The 21,311-nt window shown below is 43.3% G+C and overlaps 1 long non-coding RNA gene across 1 annotated transcript; it reads left to right on the forward strand.

Annotated features, from left to right (window-relative positions):
• Positions 1-17,794: 17,794 nt before the first annotated feature.
• LOC148593571 (uncharacterized) lies at positions 17,795-20,851 on the forward strand. The gene is made up of 2 exons (XR_015913688.1): positions 17,795-17,911; positions 20,751-20,851. It is a non-coding gene; the product is annotated as an uncharacterized LOC148593571 (long non-coding RNA).
• The last annotated feature ends 460 nt before the right edge of the window (positions 20,852-21,311 follow it).

A 21,311-nucleotide genomic window follows, 5' to 3' on the forward strand; every position in this document is an offset into this window, starting at 1 on the left:
TCAGTGACAGCTGTATAGACATTTATTGAAATATTTTTTTGACGTTACATTAAACATTCAAAATGGAGTAATTTATTATTTTGATGAGGCTCTCATGTTAGAATAAACAATAAAAAAAATATGGTTAGGAGTTCAATAAGCATCTCAAAGTTTAGATGTTTCATTAACTGCAATTCTTCAGCATTCCCTTTCTGGCTTCTCTTTTATCCCTACCTGAACTGAAAATCTTTACAGCAGCCTCTATAAGTTGCTTTCACCCTACATTCTTTCCAGGCTCTTGCACAGCTGGGCTATTCTTAGAGAAAAATGACTCATTTTCCATAAGAACTAGTGACTGTTATTCTTGCTTTTTTGTTTCATTATTTGAGCTTTGAAATTTTACTTTCAAATTTGTCTTCCCTCACATTAAGATCACAATAGAGCAGGACTTGAAGAGTTGCATTAATGAACACACACATTAAAGAATGTTAATTGCAGTTTTGCATTCACCACAGGTAGAGACCAATTACGGTCAATGTCTTGTCGGCTATTCATGAGTAAAAGCTGACAGAATCACTGGAATTTACAAAGATAACTATAAAAACAGAGGCAAAAATTAGTTAGTCGAACATCAGGGCTATGTTCTGACTAGATTAGCTATACCAACCACTGGGGCCCCAAGATGTCTTTAGCTCTTGTCAGGTGACATTTACATTAATAAATGCAAAACTGGGGAGATTGCAGAAGATCACTGTCAAGCTGGAAAGGAAAATGTATCTGGTAGATCTCATCATTCCCTTGTTTAACTGCATTGTACTTAATTCTTGGAATTCTTGGAAGTTGCCTTCCAATATAATACCAAGAATGGGATTGTTGTCGTTTGGCACTGTTATTTTAGCACCTTAAAGTAGCATCATGAAAAGACAAGATTCCATCCTTTTTAGTAATATATTTGGTTAGAGTATTTATGAAGTGACCACCTCATGAATGTTTAGAATTAGACCAAAATGTACCGTGCGATGACAATTTAAGTTTTCGTCATGGTGTGTCCCATCCTATTCTGTTCCTACCCTGCTAGATGCCTTTGCAATGGAATGGCATGTCATTCTATTACCTGGCATTATTGCTTTCATGTGTTTGTTTATTTTATTGGGAGGTTATTTTTACTGTATTAAAGATCAGGAAGAGAGAGATTTAAATAGCATTGGATTATACTGTGGAACTTAGTAGGGAGAAAGAGAAAATAAAAAGCACTGCCAAAAATCCTCACTTAAAGAATTGCCATTAAAGTGTTATTTTTCTTTTACCCCATACTGTTTATAATATTGTCCTTTTCCCTAAAACTATTGCTGCTGGTTTTGACCTTTTTTTTTTTTTTTTGAATTTATATTTACGTTCTAGCACTGCAGCATATAAAAAGTGCAATTTGTTATATAGGTAGTAATGCCAAAAAGTCACAGAAGGTTCAAAATGATTTTTATCAACTCTCAGTGTATGTTTGAGGCAGAACAGATTGTTGTAATATTCATGCTCACAGGCATGGTGTCTTCATAAACAGTGAATCTTCAATGTTTTTGTCTGCATGTTTATATGGTTTCTATTGTGCTTACTTTCTGCTGTTTTAAATATTGAATGCTCGCTAGGCAATAACATTTTATTGCTGCTTTCTTTAATAATCATGACCACAAATATCATTTTCTCTGTACAGCAATGCTCTTGTAATCATTATGTGATGTTCTCCATATTTTAGAAATTCTCAGCCAGATACCCATTTGGGGATGACCAACTAATTTTAGAGCTAATCTGCATGCACTGCACTCTGTGGTAAAAATATACGTGTAAAGATCCCTGTCAGCAGGTAGACTCCAGAGATAAAATATTTAGCATTTGTGATCACAACCAAGAGTCTTTTAAAAAAGCAGTCATTGATGGGGCTGTACTGGGTATGCAGGAGTGAGGTTCACAGTTAGAAGACTTGATCCTGATTATCTAATGTAACCCTAGGATTTGATGTCCAATGTTAAGTCACGCCAGTCTATGTTGATGGCTTATTTTCAGGATCGTGTAGGTACTATCCAGGCCATTTTGTTGTTCATGCTCATGGGAGAACATATTCTAGTACCTGTTTCTCTGGCGTGTAGTTAGTTCCTGTTTAAAAATGCCTTAAAAGTCATGCCAGTCTTCAAAAAAGGCAAGAAGGAGGACCCAGGCAACTACAGGCCAGTGAACCTCACCTCCGTCCCCGGAAAAGTGGTGGAGCAGCTCATACTGACCGTTGTCTCCAAGCACATGGAGGACAAGAAGGTGCTCAAGAGTAGTCAGCATGGATTCACCAAGGGGAAATCTTGCTTGACTAACCTGATAGCCTTCTATGATGGAATGACCGGCTGGATAGACGAGGGGAGAGCGGTGGATGTCGTCTATCTCGACTTCACCAAGGCTTTTGACACCGTCCCTCACAGCATCCTCCTGGGCAAGCTCCGGTAGTATGGGATAGATGAGTGCACAGTGAGGTGGATTAGGAACTGGCTGGATGGCAGAGCTCAGAGGGTGGTGATCAGTGGTGCCGAGTCTAGTTGGAGGCCTGTAGCTAGCGGGGTCCCCCAGGGGTCAGTCCTTGGTCCAGTCCTGTTCAATTTATTCATCAATGACCTGGATGAAGGCACAGAGTGCTCCCTCAGCAAGTTTGCTGATGATACCAAACTGGGAGGAGTAGCTGATACCCCAGAGGGCTGCACTGCCATCCAGAGGGACCTGGACAGATTGGACAACTGGGCAGTGAAAAGCCTCATGAAATTCAGCAAGGCCAAGTGCAAGGTCCTGCACCTGGGGAGGAATAACCGCAGACACCAGTACAGGCTGGGGACTGACCTTCTGGAGAGCAGCCCTGCAGAGAGGGACCTGGGTGTCATGATGGACAACAAGGTGACCATGAGGCAGCAGTGTGCCCTCGTGGCCAAGAAGGCCAATGGGATCCTGGGGTGCATTAAGAAGAGCGTCTCCAGCAGGTCGAAGGAGGTGATCCTGCCCCTCTACTCAGCCCTGGTGAGGCCGCATCTGGAGTATTGTGTCTAGTTCTGGGCCCCACAGTACAAGAGGGATGTGGAACTGCTGGAGAGAGTCCAGTGCAGGGCCACAAGGATGATCAGGGGCCTGGAACATCTGCCCTATGAGGAGAAACTGAGGGAGCTGGGCCTGTTCAGCCTGGAGAAGAGAAGGCTGAGAGGGGAATCTAATCAGTGTCTATAAGTACCTCAAGGGAGGCAGTGAAGAGGATGGTGCTGGCCTCTTTTCAGTGGTGGCCACCGACAGAACTGGAGGTAATGGCCACAAACTGAAGCACCAAAAGTTCCACAGGAACTTAAGGAAAAATTTCTTAACAGTGACGGTGACAGAGCACTGGAACAGGCTGCCCAGAGAGGTTGTGGAGTCTCCTTCTCTGGAGATCTTCAAAACCCGCTTGGATGCAGTCCTGTGCCACGTGCTTTAGGTGACCCTGCGTGTGCAGGGGAGTTGGACTACATGACCTCTAGAGGTCCCTTCCAACCTTAAGCATTCTATGATTTTATGATTCTATGAGTCAGCGGCTCGCTTGCTTGAAGGGTGGGTTGCATAAATCATTATACTCCCTAGGAAAGCTTTTCACCATCTCTGTGAGAGTCTTCCCATACCAAGGCGTAACAAAAGCAAACTGTTAGTCCTCTGCAAGTGGCAACCTTCAAGAAGGTAGAGTAGTTAAAACAACTGAACCCTCTTGTTCGTTACAGAGGTAATGGAGGAGGCCAGTTGTAGGTCACTCCTGGTCCTACAGACCTCATGATCACACTTCCCAAGTCAGCTTGAGTGTAATAGCATCACCATGCTTGTCTGACCCCTTTCCATCTCCCAGAGAAAATGGTAAGATAATGAGTTACCTGTGTATCCATCACCAGGTCTGAAGGCCTTTTGATGGGGCTTCAGAAGGACCAGAGGAGATGAAATGCCTCCGGAGCTGGCGTACTGTCTCGCTCTTAGTGACCTTCCCAGAAATCAGAGGTTAAATTCTCGGAGGTAATTGGTGAATTCATTAATCCCCAGTGACAGGTTTTTGAGCAGTGGCCAGTGGCCATATTAAAAAACAGAAAATTTTTATGTTTGCCCAGTGCTGGAATTATGTGTTCTACCTGAGTAGAAGAGCCAGCCTCTCTTTCTTGAAGATTGTGTGCTGGTATGAATGCTTAAATATAAATGAAACACATTGAATGTATGCATTACCACCTAAGAAGCTGTATACTGTAGGATGAAAATGCTATAATTGCCAAAGCCTGAAGAATTAAATGAATATTAAGAAATAACTTCAAAAGTGACTCAGTGATGTTCTACAACATTGTCTATAGTAGGCTTCAGTGGCTGTGGTTAAGGTCTTCTAGAGAAACATTTTTTGGAGATATAAATAATTACTAATCTCAGCTGAAAACATAAGGTCTTTTATGCTCCCTGAGAAAGTGTGAATGTTTTGCTATTTCTGAAGTTCTTGATTTTTAAAATTACACCGAGTTTTGCTGGAAATAGTTTTTCTCTCCTTTTCCTCTGTCAGTTGTATATTTATAGCCAAACTGACTTTTCTAGCAGCTAAATGCTTTTAAAATCTTCAGAAGGGATCTTGACAATACTGCTGCAGAACCAGTATCACTAGAATACCTTTTGATGATTAAATGGTATTTTCCTCACCCAAGCTGATTTATAAAGAAAGTGTTGAAAATGTTGAAGTTTGAAAGCCGTAGTGGTAGTGGTGGTGGGTGGGGAAGGAGATATCAAAAAAAAGTATCGGATTCACAAACAGTCTGTGGACTGTAGGTCCGATCGCCTTCCTAGGAGCGAATCGAGTTCCCAAATAGTGTGATCAACTATAAGCTCGACTCTGGCAGTATCGGATTCACGAACAGTCTGTCAACTGTAGGTCCAATCGCCTCCCCCCAAACAAGTAGTCGAGTTCACAAACAGTATGATTTATTCAAATGCAACATTTACAAAGCAGGTTTCAGATGTCAGTACAGGAAATTCTCTACTAGAGCGTGGGGTTTTAGCTAGCTCTCATGTACAAATGTGCAATCATCACTCACCCCAGAAGATGGGAGAGGGCTCTCAGTCTCGAGTCTCCTCAGGCGGCATCCTGACGCAAGGGGAGGAAAGGGGGGATCAGCGCATCAACTGATCCAGAATTTATGATGGATTCTTCCCTCTCACTTCTTGGTCTCTTCAGGCAGCGTCCCAGCGCAAGGGGAGGGAAGGGGGATCAGCCTGTCGACTGACCCAAGAGTTACAATGGATTCTTCCCTCCAGACTTTTCATCCTTAGTTCACCTTTTATACTTTTCTTTACATTCAGGTGGAGCTTGAGTGACTAGAGTCATACTTAATATTGTTATTGATTGGTGAAAAAGTTTCTCGCTTTCATTTAAAGGTACAGTCAATCGAAAATCTAGAGCGCATGCTCAGTGAGGGGTGGTCGTACCTCGGAGGCGGGTAACTTTTGGGATGGAGGTATGGTTTTCACATTATAATGAGCAAAGTTCAAGCAAAGTTCATCATTTGCCACCTTTGCTGGCTCAGCACCGGACTTGTTATCGTATATCTCCCATTAGACAGCTACTGTGCGACTTATCAGCAGCCCAGCACAGGGAGTGCAACAGAGTTTGGCTGCAGTGTCTTCACTCCGCTCCATCCTCCGTTACTCCCCTTTGTAGCTGCGAGGAGGGCAGATTGCGTTGCCCAGGGAACTGTGGAGGAGCAGAGTCCGTGCGTACCAACCATCCTAGAAGTGGCAACTGTGTAGCACCCCAAGCAGGCCTCTGTAATGCCAAAACTTCTGTTATGCCCTAGTTTTCCTCTCAGTTCCTGCTTTCAAACAATTCTTCCACAAACACTTCTTCCACATATACTCATATTTAAGTTTCTTGTTAAAATGACCATGATCAATTTTAAATATTTAATATGTGCTTTTATTGCCATACTTAGCTAGTGAAAAAAAATAAATGATTTGGGGGAAAAAAAAAAAAACTTTCCAAGTCACATACATCCAAATAGTGTAAACTGATTTTTCTTAGGTCAGTAGCAAAGCAAAAGAGAACTAACAAAAAGTGCTACAGGGTACTACAGCATGTCAATCACTAGAATAAAAGATGACAAAGTATTCCTTAATTAACTTTATAGTACCAAAAGCACGTAGCAGAGGATATATATATATATAAGAACGTAGATAGAAACAATTATTGCTACAAGGATTACATATATCTACACCTAGCTTAGAGACAAGGCACCAAATTCCAAAGGATAATTGGCTTGCCTGGATTGCAAGGGTTTTTTTTTTTTTTTTTTTTTTTTCTCCAGTTCTGCCAGGGCCAGAAGGTAATGATACAGGTGCCATGATGCAACCAGCAGACCTGTCTTCTGTCAAGAGTTGGAATAATAAAGAAATAAGCTGTCGTTAGCAAGCCCGCTCCAAACACTAGAGTTGTCAACTCAGTTTTCCTCTGCCGGCATTGGGGGCTGGTAGATGCTTATACACTCTATCAGTTCAACATTAGTCTAAGCTTTTAACCTTTTCCTTAAATTTCTGATTCAATAAATCTTCTCTAGAGCTTATTAGGTAATATTACATATTTTGTAATAATTAGTAACACTTCCAAGCACCTATGCAAGTTTTTCCTTCTATCTACCTTGATGATGAGAATTTCAAATCCGCATTTGAGAAATTTCTCATTAGATAATAAAAAGATATTAAATATCTTTTTTTGTTTGTTTTCTTTCTGTATTATGGTGGATTTTTGTCAATAATGCATGAAAATTTGCTTCAGAATACATTGTAATTTGGGTTTATATATTCAGAAATATCTTGAAAGATCATACATTCAGTTAGTTGTAACATATGTTCTCTCAACGTTATCCCCATAAACAACAAAAAATGTAAAAAATAAAACTTTTCTATTTTCTAGGCAAGTCTATTATCCACCCCGTGACTATAGTCACTCAAGCTTCACATGAAATTGTTTAGGTGTTAATATTACATGCCCTAAACATGATGCAGGTAAGCGAGTGATTGTACATTGGTACATTAGATGGGGGAAGTTACAGAAAAGCCAGGAAGTCTAGTTCTACAAATATATATATATACAGAAAATATTGCAGTTACAATAGTAAGTAATGATTATAACAAACTTTGTATCCACCCCGTGACTCCAGTTACCATTGTATATTGAAATTTAGTCTCAAATTAGAGTCTTAGTACTTGGGACATCAATTGGGTCATCCACCTGTAAAGGGGCATAAGCGGTGAACTGAATCATCTTTACGTTAATAGCTTTCATTATAGTAGATTTTATACAGGATATTGCTATACTTAGGATAATTATCATCACAGTGAACATCACTACATATTCTATTAAACTTTGGATCCAACTGTCGCAGTCGTGGCGGCCAAAAACACAAACAACTGGGGTAGATGCAACACAAACTACGCTTTATTGTTTTTTAGGTACATTATTTATACCCAGCTCTCCTCGTCGTGGCTGCTGCTTATTGGTGAGGGCTACAAAGGACAGTAGCTAGTAACAGATTTATGATTGGATGATTCTTAGCTTGGCCAGTTTCAGCTCCGTGACCAAACCTCCTTAAACTTGTTAACAACTGTCTGCTGTCTTGGTGTGAACTCCCTATCTCATAGATACATTCTAATCTTCTCAAGGTTAACATTCTCTGCTAAGGGAGCCAGGGATTTCACAGACCAGCTGCAATCCCTGACATCCAACCAGTGACACCAAAGCCAAACCAACTAAACACCTTCGCCAGCCAGCTAGTGTTCATTGATTCCCGGAGTTCATGGGTGTCTTTCGCCACCTGTCATATCTTCTCTAATTGGATATCGAAGTCCTGTGTAACATTAGGGATATAAATGCAGCAGTCAGTACTGGAGAGGTTTAGGTAGCCACAAAGTCCATTTTGGCGTAACAGCATCAAGTCCAGTGCCATCCGGTTTTGAAGAGTCATTTTTGATGTGGCTTGTAATTGTTGATTGAGCAACTGTATACTAGTATCAGTGGCATGAGCTAATTTTTCTACTTGATAGTCTAGCTTACTTAACCATAATCGCGTTTGCACAGTAGCACGACCAAATCCAAAAAATCCTTCCATTCCCCAGGCTATGCGGGTGGCTGCTCCTGGGTCCTGCCACCCTTCTACATGTCCTGACAGTTCTATTTTTGCCTGTTTTGCAAGAGCCATCCAGTGGGGTCAGAGAGGAGTCCTCCTCCACATGGGGCACAATGTTGGAAGGCCCAAGGTACACTGGAGTTCAGGTAATCCAGCCCATAAGTAGGTATACATATTGCCATCACTTCAGGCCCAGATCAAACCAACTGGAGCGTCACCAGAAGCTATACGGCAATCATTACGAGGCACAAAGTCTTCACTTACTGATTTATATTTTATGCTGTGATTATGGCACAGACAGCCTATTTTTAGGGAAATGTAAACTGGCCAATAGTGTCTGACCCAATTGTGTTGTTCCCAATTGGAGCAATTTATCACATTTTGGCAATACCACAACGCTGACTTGTTTGATACTGAGACAAAAGAAAATCCTGGGCCAAATGGTGTAAAACCCATGAAGTCACGGAATTCTCCAAACCAAGAGCAATCTAATTTATGTTTATGTTGAGGGGGACAGTCTTGCCCTCTCTTCCACTGTATACACCAGGATGCATTTATAGGTTGACTATATTGCAGAGTGGCGGTTGCTCGTTCCCAAGGTTGTAAATCTGTTGCTCCCCATAAAACCCAGTCACAGGGAAGAGTTGCAGTATTATTGTTTTCATAATAAGTGCAAATTGTCTTATCAATGGTAGAAAAATTAAATGGCTGACTAAACTGCACAGCAACTCGCTCTCTCTTTGGAGAATAAGGATTCACTATATGGAGTGTACTTGGTGTACTCCACAACCTCAGCAAGCTCCCTGCTATGTCAGTGGGAAGGATACCCATAGGAAGGGGGTCTTCTACAGATTTGGGTAGAGGCAAGCAAGCAGTAATACTAGATTCACTGAGAGCAATTGCAAACCCCTTTATTAAAGTTAGGGCTAAGTTATCCTTCAAACCATGGGTGGCAGAGTCATGGACGGATAAGGTTCGTGCGTTGTCACTATGAGCATCTCCTTGATTCCAGTGCACTAAACATATCAAGCCAAAGCATATCTTCCCAATGCAAGTTGTAAATATCATATTTGCTAATCCTAACTACAGCTCTATAACCCTATTACAAATATCTGATTTACAAATATCAAAACAACACTATGCAGGAAACTAACAATCCCGATGGATACTCAAGATCAATATAGGAGAGTCCTTGGTTCCAGATACAATTGTCCAGCATTCCGGGTTTTTGACATCCTGGAAAACAAAAGGAAGAATGCTCGGTCTCTGCCTTGACCGACACAAATTTGATATTGTTATTGATTTTGCAAGCATAAACAAGCAATTATATTTGGTCAGAAGTCGGGAATGATCCACCGACTGCTTATGCGGTGTATCTTCCCACTAGCATCAGTGGCTTCCCAGGCACATAGTCCTCGAGGTTTAGCCAAAATTAAAGGAACAACACCAATAGAGGACAATTTTGCCATCACGGGCTGTCCCACCTGCATTTGAATAGGTGTATGCTTTTGTGACTCTGAGAGCTCTGATAAGGTGGGAGCAGGAGGTCCTGTGGGCCAGAAAGCTTGTATTTTGGGGCTTCCATAAGTTCCCCATCTGTTATTTACTGTGTAGACTGCTTGGGATAGCCGCAGATCCCAGTTAGGCTGTGACACTTTTGCATGTTTCTTAATCATGCCATTGACTCTTTCCACTATACCATTAGGTTGGGGATAATAGGGAGTGTGAAACACCCATTTTATTCCTTCTTGTTTTGCCCAATCTTGCACTACAGTAGCGGTGAAGTGACTGCCATTATCACTTTGTATGCACTCTGGTGCTGGGAGGCTGCTAAACCAGTCCTGCAGGGTTTTCACAGTATTCTCACCAGTGGCTGCACTTACTGCCATAGCCATGGTTAGTCTGGATACTACTTCCACGCCTGCCAGGATATATTTTCGACCACGAGCAGGTCTTAATGGTCCTACATAATCAATTTGCCAGGTGCTCCATAAGACTTTGTTTCTTTGAATGTGCTGGGGGGAGCTTGATTAGGATGATTCATTTTCAGTCGGAGTTGGCATTGAGGACAAGCTGATATGATTTCACTAACTAATGCTACTGACACAGGCCATCCCCGTGCCACACAGTCGTGATATAGGTCATTTTTCCCCAAATGTCCCCTTTTTACATGCAACCATTCGATTAGCCTTTGCCACTCATCTCCTTCAGCAGCTACTATTTGCACTTGCGCTAACCTATCGACTTCCTCATTCCACTTAGTTGCTGGTGCACTAGTTTTTGCATGTGCCTTTGCCCATCCTAGCTCTAAAGGTCGGTGTCTGCTTACTTCCAAAAGTCTCTGCCAGTCACTTGTCCTCCACACTGGTACACGATTTTCCTCCCAATTATTTGCTTCCCATTGACATATCCCTTCTGTTGCTACCTTAAATGTGACATAGGAATCGGTATAAATTACCTCAGCTCCATTTTCCACAGCTAACAGCAGGGCTCGGAGTTCCCCGACCTGGGCGCTACCGTCACCTTCCTCAGTTACTGACCGTCCTGAGCTTATTTCCAGGGCTGCTTCCTTATAATTCCACCCCGTGCTTGTTCTTCGGGCAGAGGCATCAGTAAACCACACTCCATCCTTTTTAGAGGATACAGTGAATTCTGGAGCTACCTTAATAGGTGAAGGCTTATAAGGAAGACATAATGTTGTAATGTCTGAGCTTACTGGCTGTTGTAATTTCAAGGTCTTAGTTGGTCCTTCTTTTAGTGCTAGCAAGTGGCTTATTCCTTCTAGATAAGCATACCATTTGCAGATCGTTCCCTTCTGTTGGACACCTTCAGGAGGGGGGGCGCCTTTAAGGATAGGGCTTAACAATGGAAAAGGCCCCTGAACGATGATATCCTGTGAGGTTTGTAGTTTTTGTGCCTCTTTCACTGCATGAACTAAGGAGAGGAGTCCCTTTTCCCACTCAGAATAACACTGCTCTGTCTCTTTAAAGGAGGTAGACGAGAAAAGCAGGGGTCGTGAAGGACCTGAAGCTCCTTTTTGAAAGATGCCGCAATAGGAGGCATGTTCAGAGAAACCCCATTCAGCCCGAAAAGGGCTGAAAAGGGATTTAGGGGGCCTAACCTCTGATTGATAACTAATTCATCCTTTAGGGTTTTAACAGCTTCTGCATGGATCGGAGTCCAATCCCACGGTTTGTTCTTTCTCAGCAAATCATACAGAGGATGGGCAATTACAGAGAACCCAGGAACGTTTCCTCCAATATCCTAGTGTTCCCATTAGTTGTTGTAGTTCCTTCTTGTTTTGGGGTAGGCGTCCCTTTTCAATCTCTGTTAATGTATCATCGGGCACAGCTACAGCTCCTGATAGCCACAAAGCCCCCAGGAATTTAACTTCTTGTGCTGGACCTTGACATTTGGATGGTGGTACCTCCATATCATGGTCTGTTGCCAAACAGTTTGAGCAGTTTCTCGTACACATTCTTTGTTGTTTCCACCTATTAGTATATCATCTATATATTGATAAATGCATATTTCAGGGGGTTTCTTTACTGTGGCTAGAAGCTTTGCGAGCGCATTATGTGCAATAGTGGGTGAGTGTTTATATCCCTGTGGCAATCAATTAAAGGTGTATTGTACACCATCCCATGTAAATGCAAACTGTGGCTTATCTTTATCATCTAAGGGTACCATAAAGAACATATCTTTGATATCTAGGGTGGCCATCCAGGGGTGTGCAGCTGATCGTATAGCCATGACAATCTCAGCTACGCTAGGGACTGCCGCTGTTAGTGGGCCGGTGTTATGATTAAGTTTTCGTTAATCAATTGTCATTCTCCACCTCCCATCTGGCTTCTTGACAGGCCACACCGGGGAGTTGTATGGAGAGTGCGTTCGGCCAATTATGCCTCGCTTTTCTAAGTCCACAATTACTTCAGTTATTCCCTTCTTTGCTGCTGCAGGCAAAGGGTACTGGGGAACATTGGTCACATGAGATGGGGGCAGGGCATGCGTTACTTCCAGCACTCCTACTGTTAACTCTTTCCTGCTCCTTTCCTCCAAAATTCCAAACACTACCATTAGGCAGATACCATCGCTTTCCTCTAAGCACATCGTATCCTAGAATGTTCCCTGGGTGTGAACTTAGTACCACATCCACAGCTGTCATCCTCTTTTCCCCAGGCAACCATAATTGTGTCCTAGCAAGTGGGCCTTTTTCTTTAGCACTTGTTACTCCACTAATCATAATAAATTTTTGAGAGGGTTTAATTCCTAATGATTCTGCTTGCAACTTGTTCAGAACACTAATCTGTGCTCCAGTATCAATCAAAAATTCCAGACTAAGTTTTTTTGGACCAACAGGAATTGATATATAGGGTTCTTTGTTTTTGGACCATTGAAAAATATGTATCATGCGGGTTGGGCGGCCCGAATCCCAATCCGCATTGTTTAGTTTTTTGATCTCCTAAATTCTTCACTTAGAGGCGCAAAGAGATTGTTTGTTATGTCAGAGGCGGGGGTAGAGGGGGAGTTCTTGTCTTGTCTGCTTGGAGGAGGAGATTCAGTTGCTCTGCGTTCCAGGATTTCAACCAATTTTCTGATGCAGCTAGTGGATTGCCCCTGCAGCATAGCACGAGGCACTCCTAAAGCTAATGCTTGTCGCCATAAATCATTGCGCAGAGGGCTGTTAATTTGATTTACTGATGCTGGCAGACCCTGAATGGGTTCCAGTTCATGTTTTGGGTATGGTCGACCCTCCAATTTTCTTGTGTGAAATACCTTCCTACCTCTCCCTAATTGTTCTGATAGAGGCTCAAGGTCCGACCATGCCCTCTCTCGTCCATAACTCACCATGTCATGTAACAGCTCTGCCCAAGTAGGGGCGTGTGCAGGGGGGGCGTGAAGGTTCTGCTCATTATGCTGTTGGGCCCGAATGACCCTTTCCTTTAAATTTTGCATATATATCTTTGCTGTGTCAGGCAGACCCTTAATAAGGGACCTTAGGTGGACTGGGTCTACCGGAGCCATTAATGGAACATCAAAGCGTCCTCGGTCATACAGTGCCCGAATACAAGCAGCTTTCTGTATTGCCTCTGATAAGCCAGACAGTCCCCTAACTTTGATTATTAGTGGCTCGCCTCTTTCTCTGGGGTCTATTCCCCCTGCCCAGTAAGCAACTCGAGCAGTAATAGATCGATTATCATCTGGGAACCCCTCATCTAGAAACACTCCTGGTCCCCAGAAGCCTAAAGATTCTTCTCTGTCTAACAATATTCTGTCACCACCTGAAAGGGAAACTCTCCACAAGTATTCAGTTTTGATTTCCCCAGGCTTTCTTGAAAATTTAGTCTGCAGTTCTCCTAATTCTGAACCTGAATAAGGAGTACTCCGAACTGTGGTGCGGGGATTCCGACCTCGGGGTCCTTCAGATGTTTCGGTCTTTATCAGCGGCCGAACAGCCGCTAATTCTGAGGATTCTTCTTGTATCTCTTTATCTGGATCTCCCCATATGTCCCCGTCCCAGTCCTCAGGCTCAGTGTTAGTAATTAACTTTCTGATTTGCCGCATATTAGGGGGTCTGGGTGCCTGCATCAGCATTGTTTCAATTCGCTGCTCCAATAACTGGGTACATCTCTTTTCCTTCTCTAATTCATACTGCAAATGTTGAATTTCTGAATTCTTACTTTGATAATCTAATTTCAATTTCTCAAATATTTTATAGTCCTTCTGCGCCTGAATTAAGCAACTACCCAGAATAGCACAAATAACACCCTTGCCTTTGCCGTCCTTAAACTTAGCATGGCATTCCTCCATTCTTTGCAAAACCTTTTCAGGATCTGACCAATTATCTCTGGCCCAATCTTCCCCACCTTCTGAGGGACCACATTTCTGTCTCCATAGGAATTCCTTTATCGACATCCTGCCAACTACGCCAATTTTGTTGAAAATGTTGCAGTTTGAAAGCCATAGTGGTAGTGGTGGTGGGGGGGGGAAGCAACATTTTCAGAAAGCAAAAGTGACAATAAAATATGCGAACCAATATTCTGTCAGATAATAAAGTATTGAACACCAGGACAAAAAAAGAGGACTGAAGGGCAACATAAGCCACTTTTTTAGGTCAATTACAGAGACTACTGAAGCCTGTCATTTCTAATAGCAAAACATTAAACATTTTTGGTTTTTATCAAATGGTTTGCTGTGCTTTGTTAATCATGGATTATTTTTCTTTCTGTTTCTAATTTTGAGAAAGCAGCAACCAAATTCAAACTAGGCAGCAGTCCATTCGAAATGTTGAGTATAAACTTCTGACTTGCATGTAATCTGAGGAAAACTGAGAGAAATTGTCCTTTCTGTCAGTGGGGATGCCCGATTTCAATGCAGAGCTGCTTTGAGAGCGCTGTTGGCTCTGTGTTTTTGATGCTACGGGCTGACTGAGCAGAAGACTAATAGAAAGCTTTGGGAAAAAGGGAATAGTTTGTCAAGAGCGGGACCGGACCCAGGGGAGGACTGGTCTGTGCAGGGTGTAGGTGTCCCTGGCAGGGTTGGTTGGTTAGTTGGGTTGGTTTCCTCCGTTCCTCTGACAGACGCTTCTTCCAGGACGGCAAGTCATCTGGATCTGGCAGAAAGGAGGAGAAAATGTACTCTTTGCAAATCCATCAAAGACCCCTGAAAAGATCTAAATGAGGGTTATTCCTGTTTCTGAAATGATGGCTAGACACATGGCCCTAAATTGATGGCTTTGTGGCTAACAGCGCAGTGGCACAGAGAAACGTTGGTAAATAAGGAGATAGCGAAACACCTTTGTACGATGCCACCTTTCCTGCATCTCCAAGTCCTTGCGTGGCTGGTGTTTCAGAGCTCAGAGAGCTGCAGGCAATACTAAGTGTAGTGTAATGAAACTGGAGCTGTGGCTCACATGCCTCTGCTGCATCCTGCCCCTGACTATTGATGAGGAGAGGGCGAGAGAGAGGACATGATCACTGGCCCAGGCGAGCGGGAGAATAGGATGATTATAGAGGGCATGGCTGTGTCTGACAACTTAAACACATATGTAGCAGCTGGGCAATGCACGCGGGCTTGCCTGGGGCGAATGCCACCTCCTGTGCCATGAGTGCAGGAGGGGTGGCTGCTGCCACACGGCTGGTTGCTGGTAGAGTATCAGAGGCACAGAGTGGTCCTCTGTGCATCATGGTGTATAGGAGGTGAAAATTTTTATGATCTGTAAGATCATAAAAATCTCCTGGGGGAAGCAGAATATAGACCTTAAGACAGAAGATGTTTGCTTGCCTGGACTGAGCGATAAGGAGCACGGAGGTGGCTGCTCAGCCAGGTTCACAGCCAACCTCCTCTAAAAACTAGTTGAAGGTGGCTGCTTGATTGGGCTTGTAGCCAACTTAACCACAGACATCCTCCAAACTAGCTTTGGAGGTCAAACACTCAGGAAGGAGGAAGACGATGAGGAAGGCAGGACCCCCAAATTGAGGGCTGGGACCCCCGACTGGTATGCGCGCCTGCACACCAATGGGCAACCTGCACCTGGGTATCTCCAGAACCATGGACCCAGAAGGACCCCATGGCAGTGTTATAGTATTGGGGTCGGTTTGGGGAGACTGACCGTACTAAGAACTCGGTCCGACTGCAACATGCCGGTCGGATGGGAGGTGCTCTGCTGTGTGCATATAAGATTTTAGCGGGGCAGCTAAAGCAGGAACAGGAGAGGAATCAGCTCCTCCAAGAGCAGTTACAGGCAGTCCGAGCCACCCAGGTGGTGCAGAGGCAGGCTCTGCTGGAGGTGAATGATCAGAGGGAGCTCCTGGAGGAGAAATGTGCTAAATTGGTGACACAGTACATGACACAAGTGGTAAAGAACAGGCGAGGGAGAAAACCGGGGCAGAAGGGGAGCCGGGTGTGGACTATTATCAGCAACCCTGATGGGGACCCGGAAACTTGGGATGGGGATATTTGGGAATCAGACGAGGAAGTCCCCACACCAGAGGAGAAGGGCCCATCACGGGACAAACCAAAAAGGAGAACTGCCCCGGTAATACGAAGGAAAGCTGTGCTGCCAAGGGCAGGACAAGTGGTGCGACAGGATGAACTAACCGATTTTACCCCCGAAGATATTAAGAATTTGCTTGTGAAATAGAAGCAACAAGCCGGGGAGAAACCACAGTCCTGGATGGTAAGATTAATGGAAGAAGGGGCTGATTCGGTGATAATTGACAATGTTGATCTAATTCCAGTTCTGATGACAGAACAAGGAAAGCCTATTGAGAATGTAACTGAAAAAATAACAGGAAATGGGAGACTTATCGGGATTGGAGTTAGACCAGCCTAAATTGAGCGGGCTCGATTATTTGGCTACTGTTACAGAAGGACATCGATAGACAGGCTGCACAGCCAGGTTCATAGCCGACCTCCTCCAAAATCAGTTGAAGGCGGCTGCTCGGCCGGGCTTGTAGCCAATATAACCAAAGACGTCTTCTAAACTAGCTTTGGAAGCCAAACACCCAGGAAGGAGGAAGACGATGAGGAAGAGAGGACCCTCAGACTGAGGGTTGGGACCCCCCCATCCCCCAACTGGTATGCATGCCTGCGCACCCGGTGCAGGGGGGAGAGTTGCGCAACTGAAGGCAGAGTTTGTCCGCCCCTTCCCCTCCCCCCGTCCCCCCCAGCCTGCCTCCTGGGTCATAGAGAGGACAGTGCGGAGAGAGCAGGGGGAAGGAGAAACTCCTAACTCTGAGGCTTGTGCTGTCTCTGCGGCAGCCAGTCAGCAACTCTCTCTCTCTGATCTGCTCCGCTCTAGAGGATGTTTGGGTCCAGTATCCCGCTGGCAATATTGCCTCGTGAATATTTACCCATGTTTCGTTTCTTCTGCGTGTTCTCACCTGAATAAATGCTTGATGTAGCCATTTTGTTTTGTGTGATTATTGCCGATTCCTGAACCCATCCAGAACACATGGATGCCTTAAACCACACATAAAATAATGTGGTAAAATAGGTGTGATACGAACAGCTAAGCGCAATTCTGTTTTTCCTAAACTTAATGGTTTCAAATAGTTAATCGTCTTCAAGCAGAAGAGCAGGAGACCTTGGTATCATGCCGAGATGACAGCAGTTGGCATGTCCTATTTTGTCCTAACCTTGGGCCTACCAGAGTAAGGGAGGTGGAAATCTCAAGCAGAGGCACAGCGAGCAAAGGGCATCTTGCCCATAGAAGCTGAAGCCATTCTGGTTTCTTGCTTCCAGGGGTGCATTTAACTTCTTGGTGCCTACCTCCGCTCAAGAAAGGGCATCCTGAAAAATGGCTCTCCTTGGATCTTTTGACTCATCAGCTGAGAGCGTGCACAATGCACGCACTTAGCACCTTCACCATAGTTATAAACCAGGGAGCTGAATTCTGGAAATACGTATTTAGAAACTAATGTAGTGACAAATGACGTCGTGTAGTGCTAAATATATATGCTAAGCTATATTTATTTTCAATATATACTGTTTCAAGGACAAGAAAAATAATTTCTAAATAGCAGTTCTTATTAAGGACTTTCAGATACATCTATAATGTGCAATGATAGATGCATAACTATACATTTGCTCTGATCAATTTTTAAATACAATTACCCCTATTTTTTTCTTCAGGACAGTGAGAAAAAAGGATTTATGAACAAACTTTATGCCATCCAGGAGGTGTGTGTCAGTGTCCAGAATGTCCTTGCTGAAGTGGCTTCCTTTGGAGAAAGGATAAAGAAGTAAGTGCTGACACACTGATGCTGGTTAGCTCTCTCATACTGCTCATATTTTTTCCAAGTCGAGGTGCAAAGTGTTAGAGGACTTCTTTTTTTGGCAAGAGACTCCAGTTTTGGATGATTCATTGCTAAAACTAATCATTATTAACTTTCCTTATGCAGACTCTGAGTTTTGTGAAAATCCTGTTATATTAATTTTGGAATTTAGAAATATAGTAGTGTGAGAAAGAAAAGTCAGAACTGAGGCTTTGACGTAAAAAAGACAAGAAACTTGTGAGGCATAACTGTAATTGTTTAAAAGCAATATAAGAAATGCAAGGTTTTTGTAAAGGAAACAAGCAGAGTTGCACGGGATTTTCAGATTTTAAGGATATATGTGTGTTCTGCTGCCAGAAACATTTTATTTAGGTAAGTTAACACAACAGTTCCTCATAGATTATATATAATATATAATGCCTACTTCATGGTATCTATGAACTCCCAAAACAAAAACAAAACAAAACAAACAAACAAAAAAACCCTTAAACAAGAGAGGTTATGAGCTTTACAGAATATATGAGAAAGCATCTGTGAGGCCTCGGACAGGAAGTTAGGTATATTTTTGGCATGGTCAGTAATTTACAGTTTATCAGAAAGGTTCCAGAGAGATTCTCTCATCTGGGAAGCAGGGACAGGATTTGCTTGGCTTTCTGCCACCCAAAAGGTGAGCGCAAAACCTCTCGTGATGAGCGAAGTCGGGAGCAGTGAATCCACAGCCTCCTTTGCTCTGTGGCAGAAAGGGCGGGTGAGAAGATGACTCGGGAGCCGTGCTGAGCAACAAGGGCTTCACAAGGGCCTTTGCTGGAAAGTTGCTTTGGAGACGCTCAGTGTATCTTAAAGGGAAGTTAAAGCAGCGTGTTCCCGCTCACTTCAGCTGTTAGCTATAAACATAAGGGGGCTGTCTTTTCCACTGCCCAGTGCTATGTACAGAGAGTTGGTGTTCCATATTTATAGGTTTGCAGGCTGTGTTGACGGTATGGCCCCAAAATAAGTATTTCCTTTTGGAATTGAATTTTAGAAAATTAATACATTAATGTGTGTCACCTTACAGGAAATATGAGGATAATCTTTCAATCCTTTTTGATTGTTTTTTGTTTTGAATCTATCAATCAGCAGTGGAAAGCCCATCAGTATCAGGGTAAAGGGAAAGTTGCCATTTATGCATTTAAGGAAAAAGCCCTAACAGGAAAACGTTCCCATGGGGACCCTTCCAAGTAGACATTATCCATGGCAGCAGAGGCAGGCGTAGCATGTTATTGTGCACAAGCCTTCCAAACAAGTAAGATGTTGGTGCTCCCAGCCTTTTATCAACAGGCTGTTCATGGAAGTCATCCTGATGATTAAGCTCACTTAATTGTGCCTTTTGACAGTAGACTTTGTTCTATTATGTGCAAGTTAAGAGTGATACAATTTTGAAACAAAGTGCGATTTGAGTCTTCCTATAAATCTCTGTAATTTGTTCCTGAAACTCTAATGGGAAACCTGTAGCGAGTGCTATGCTAGCAGTGCACAGAAGGAGGGTTGCTGGACGAGGAGCCAGTGTTCCCACACATGGTGTGTCTGTGAGTCATTGGACAGAGCCAAGTCGCAGGAACACGAGCAGACCCTCAACCTTCTGTTCAGCCTAAATGCACGCAGAAGAAGGGAAAAGAGCAGGTGTGCCCTGGGGAGAAAGGGAGCGATCCTACACCAAGTGACACTAACATAATGTTCACTCTGGAGGCATGTCAAAGTTGCCAGGGAGGGGGAAAAAAAAAAAAAGAAAAATAAATACAAGAACCCAGAGATCGTTATGAAAAATACGGTCAGCAATTTGGATAATTGCAATTATGCAACCAGAGAAGCCAAAATAATTTAGTCAGTGTGATTAGGTATGTAGTAACATTACTGCATTAAAGATATCAACAGGCTATCTAGAACCAAACCCACATTTTCCTTCTGGATAAATGTTATGTGCCACCTCTGGCATGGTAGTGCCTTTATGGAATAATCCCATTTAACCGAGCTGCCTTTCACCAAATTTCCAATGGGATGTACAGAAACTGGCCATCTGTCCTCCTCATCTCTCCTGCATGCAGAGGTTGGGGAACCACAGTGCAGCAGCTTCATGACCCATTAGCTTGCACTAACTTCCTCTTTGCACACACCTCAACCTTTGCAAAAGGAGGTGATCAGCAGATTTTTATCACACTACAGATTTTGGAACACTTACTAGAATCACAGAATCACAGATTATTAGCAATGTTTTAGCACCGCTTTCTTGGTGGGGAGTGCAAACCCCAAAAGAAAGTCTCTGTTCAGCCCTGTGCTGCAGGGAGGATATCAAACAGAAACACTCAGAAGGGCCCTTCTAACCATGACATCCTACCTCTACTTGCCTGGGGGAAGAATGGTTTGAAGGCAGAGATCTGGGTTGCCTGTGCAAGTAAATTTGGAGAGAAGGGAAGTGTATATGTTTTGGCTGCCACTGAAGTCGTGGGGAGGTACTGAAACACCAGAAATGCCAAATAGTGCTTCCTACAGTGGATCTGCACAGCTGGGCCGAGGAGAGGTGCCAGGCAGTGGGTGAAGCAAAACCTGCTCCTCTTCTCCCCCGGGAATGTGTTCAAGCCCAAGTTCTCCCAGGTACTCAGCATCCCTGCATTCATGCATGATTGGCTCACCCTGGTAAAGACTGGCAGTTGCACTCTTTGCAGAGCTGCAGCTGCCTGCCCAGTGTTTTGATTTTATTGGTTCTTTGTTGGACCTTTTATTGATTCTTTTGGGTGACCGGTGTCCTGGCTTATATAAATTTTTCACATAGTACATTCAACTGGACTGTCCCGTTCTTAAGCTGGCTGGCAATTGTTGCCCTCTCTGTGTTTACAATCATCCTGTATTTCATTCCACTGAGATATATTGTCCTTGTCTGGGGTAAGTAAAGTCTATTTTAACAGTCTGTGCCACTTAGGAAAAAATGTTTTTTAACGGATGAGTTATATTGCCAGTAGTTTGCTGTATTTATGGTCATGAAGCTCCTCCATGATAGAAACAGACAGGTTAGTTAAAAATCGCAACTGTGTAAAGATTTAAGCCCACCTCTAAAATGCATTTTTCTCAGCTGGCATTCTAGACTTCATCATACTATAAACATGGAGCCATGAGGATTCTTTGTATATCAAAAAGTGATGCTTTGTCTAGATATTACTCTGATTTATTCTCACCACTTATACACAAACAGAAGCATTTAAATCTATATAGTGTATTTAGGACAATATGCCCTTTTTACTGCACTACTTTGTCTTTTGAAAGTGTGTGTAAACATAACAGCAAGAAACCTGTTTAAAGAGTCACCTTCAGTCTGACAGAAAGGTATATGTGGTAT

This window comes from Tinamus guttatus, unplaced genomic scaffold (genome assembly GCF_059628265.1).
Source record: "Tinamus guttatus ecotype Peru unplaced genomic scaffold, ASM5962826v1 Tinamus_guttatus_pri_ptg000374l, whole genome shotgun sequence".
In the NCBI taxonomy this organism is placed as follows: Eukaryota; Metazoa; Chordata; class Aves; order Tinamiformes; family Tinamidae; genus Tinamus; species Tinamus guttatus.